General features: G+C 44.4%; 1 protein-coding gene across 1 annotated transcript in view; it reads left to right on the top strand.

The window, feature by feature from the left end:
* BBS4 (Bardet-Biedl syndrome 4) overlaps nucleotides 1–3,846 on the top strand; it is a 74,991-nt gene that overhangs the window by 48,143 nt on the left and 23,002 nt on the right. The gene's annotated exons all lie outside the window — the stretch shown is intronic.

Below are 3,846 nucleotides of genomic sequence, written 5' to 3' on the forward strand. Positions count from 1 at the left end.
ACTCGAGGGCCACAATGGGTTTTTAAACTGGACCGGAGGGCACGGAACAAAAGCATGGATGGAGTGTTTGTGTGAACTAATATAAATTCAAAGTAAACATCATTACATAAAAGGGTACGGTCTTTTTTTTTTTTTTTTTTAGTTTTATTCATTTCAAACGGGCCGGATCCGGCCCGCGGGCCGTAGTTTGCCCACGGCTGCTTTAGTCTGTGGGCCAACGTTCTATCCAATGAGCAAAACGGGTTAGGGCCAGTGTTGGTTTTTTAAATTGGAACATAATTCTTAGGCTAGATTTGACCTCAGAAATGACTGGTTATGTTAAAAAAAAGTTGCTATCATCCTTCATCCCATTTCTAGTTTCTGCCTAGTGTTTTTCAGAATGGATATTAGGGTCCTTGCTTCTGCAGTAGTTTCAGGCCCAGAAAAGGCTTTGAAAGGGTTCCTTGTAATGAGGCTAAAAGAGATGAGGAAAGACTTGAGGATTTTTAGTAAGGTGAGTCAGGATGAAGGGAAGAAGCCCAGAGATATACAGGATAAAGCAGAGAATAAATGAAATTCATTAGAAATCAAATATGAAAATCATTGCCTGAAATTTTACTTTTTAGTGCCAAAAGTTGCATCCCTAGTTTTCCCATGAACTTTGTTTTTGACCTCTTTTGTATAAGTGAGTTATTTTGTTGACCACTCATTGCCTTTGTGGTCTTCAGATTTGTATATAATTTTTTGGCATAATTGGTAAAATATTGACATATCTAGGACATCATGGCAAAAAAAAAAGTTCTTTTATTCCCAATGTCACAAGTTCAGTGCCTCATAATACTTAAGCATGGAAATTCTTTTGTTGTTGTTGTTGTTAATCCTTACCCTAGGATACTTTCTATTGATTTTTAGAGAAAGTAGAAGGGAGGGAGAGAGACACAAAGAGAGAAACACCGATATGAGAGAGACACATTGATTGGTTGTCTCCCGACCAGGGCTAGGGATCGAGTCTGCAACCAAGGTACATGTCCTTGACTGGAATCGAACCCTGGACCCTGCAGCCCACCGGCCAACGCCCTAGCCACTAAGCCAAACCAGCTAGGGCAAGCATGGAAATTCTTCTGAAAACTTAGGCCTAGGAAAAAATATTGATTCTGAATGGTTGCTATACTGATAACCAAGTCTGAATATTACTGCATTTTTTTTTTTGCCAGAATCTCCTTGTTGGACATGGGGTATGATTGTCCTTGTCCCATTTGGGGAACTCTCTGAAAACTGAATTATGAATTATGATAAATAGAGCATCTGATAAGGGAAGGTTAAGAATGTTTATGTGTAGTTTATCTGGTTATTTGCAAGGCACCGATTATCTGTGTGATAGATATTGGGAGTGGAGAGGGTTAGGTAAGTTTGAGGCACCTTATTAAAAAGGTTTTAGCCTAGCTGTGCCTCGGCGTTGGGTGCACAATGGCGCCAAGGTCCTTTCTCCTGATAGTGCAAACTCTTGATTCCTTCTTCCTGCATCCATTTCCCACTGAGGTCACCCAAGCAACAGAAGCAACAGAAGCAAAAGCAAGGGTGGTAAACAGTCGGAGAGGGCCATGTCTCATCCTCTTCCTGCCCCTCCCCAACTTCCATCCACCACCCACTGTCGCAGAGCTGTAAAAAATGGGCAGTTTGCAGAGGCACAGCTGAAGCCTGCAGGAAGTGGAAGATCTAAATATCTTATATTCAACTAGAGCTGCATGCTACGTAAAGGAAGGAAACTGCAGTGACTACATTCAAGATTGTAACATGGCTCTGGAACTTCATTCTCAGTCAAACCTCTTTTTCAACTGAGCAATGGCCAATGAAACTTTAGAGAAATATCAGAAAGCTTATGTGAATTATAAAAGTGTTCTGCAAATAGACTATGGAATCCAGATAGCAAATGATAGTATTAACAGAAGAACAAGAATTTTAATGGATCTGAATGCATCTAGCTGGTGGGAGAAGCTTTCACCCATCGCTTTAGTACCCATTTCTGTGCAGTTGTGAGCTTGGCAGCCTGCGACAGAGATGCCCCCAGACTAAGTGGGAGATTCCTGCAGCCATTACCAGCTGGGCGTCACCGATGAAAAAAAGTTTAAAATTCTTAAGAAAGGAAATCAATGTGTAAAGGACAAAAACTATAAAGATGCCCATGGTAAATAACACGAATGCTTAAAGATTAACAATAAGGAATGTGCTTTTTATACAAACAGAAGTTGTTACTTGAAGCTGTACCAGTTTGCAGAGGCTAAGCAGGATTGTGATTAGGTGCTTCAGATAATGGGTATGTGAAAGCATGCTGTAGACATGCTCTTGTTCATAAAGGAGTCAAGAATCATCAGAAAAGTTTAAATGATCTCAATAAAGTTCTACTAGACTCAAATATTATTGAGGCAAAGGTGGAACTAGTAGCCAGATTCCTTAATATTAAGGAGTAGAGGTCCAGTGCACAAAATTTGTGTACTGGGGGGGGGGGCGGTCCCTCAGCCTAGCCTGTGTCCTCTCGCAGTCCAGGACCCCTCACTCCTTACTGCCTGCCTGCTCGCTGCTCCTTAGTGCTGCTGCAGAGGTGGGAGAAGCTCCCGCCATCGCCGAGGCACTTGCCAGCCGTGAGCCTGGCTTCTGGCTGAGCAGCGCACCCCTGTGGGAGCGCACTGACCACCAGGGGGCAGCTCCTGCATTGAGCATCTACCCCCTGGTGGTCAGTGTACATCATAGCAACTGATCGTTCTGGTCATTCCACCCTAACGGTCGCTTAGGCTTTTAATATATAGACTAGGGGCCTGGTGCACAAAATTCGTGCACTGGGGGGGGGGGTGTTGTTCCTCAGCCCAGCCTGCCCCCTCTCACATACTGGGAGCCCTCAGGGGATGTCCTAGTGATGGCTTAGGCCCGCTCCCTGCTCCCCTTGGGGAGCGGACCAAAGCCACAGTCTGGCCTCCCTTTGTGGGAGGCGACCAGGCTGATCAGGGGAAGGTACCAGCCCCATCACCCTGCTGCTGCAGCCACTGCCAGTCATCGCAGCCACCAAGGTGTTTTCATCAACATGGACTCCAGTCCCTTCACCATGAAAAAATGACAACTTTCTTTAGGCATTTTCAAGATGTGTCTTTCATATAATAATAATTTCTTTATTATTTTTTTTATCCTCACCTGAGGATATGTTTCCATTGATTTTTAGAGAATGTGGAAGAGAAAGGGAAAGACAGAGAGAAACATCAAAGTGAGAGGAACACTTTGATTGGTTGCCTCCTGCATGAGTCCTGATCTGGGCCCCGGCCAGGGAAGAGCCTGCAACCTAGGTACATGCCGTTGGTCAGAATTGAACCCAGACGCTGCCATCAGCAGGCCAAGGCATTATCCACTGAGCCACACCGGCTAGGGCAGGATATGACATTTCTTAGCCCTCCAGCAGCGGACCTTCATTTTTTTCTCCAGGAGTGTGTTGAAAACCCTAGATCACCTTTTTGGATTCTTATTACCCAAGTTACTAAGAATATTACCAGTGGCATACAGGGAACTTAGCCAATGAGCGGTCAGAAAAGGTGTTTCCTCTGTAGTTCACACCAATCGCCGGCTTGCCTCCCGCCCCCCCCCCCCCCCCCCAAAAAAGTCTGAAGGATTCGGGGCAGGCTTCAGTTCGGGGGATGGTCTTAAATATCCAACCTCACCATTTTCTGGCATTTAAAAAAGGTAATCAAACATTTTATATATGTTATTATGAGTTCAGGACTGAGATTAGAACTGTTCTCTTTCTTTCCTGCTGCCCTCCCTTTCTCATGCACTCTCGTCTCTCTGACTTTCTTCCTGCCATTCATTTCATCATTCAGCTAAAAC

The sequence above is a fragment of the Myotis lucifugus genome, unplaced genomic scaffold, assembly GCF_000147115.1.
Source record: "Myotis lucifugus unplaced genomic scaffold, Myoluc2.0 scaffold_41, whole genome shotgun sequence".
Classification (NCBI taxonomy): domain Eukaryota; kingdom Metazoa; phylum Chordata; class Mammalia; order Chiroptera; family Vespertilionidae; genus Myotis; species Myotis lucifugus.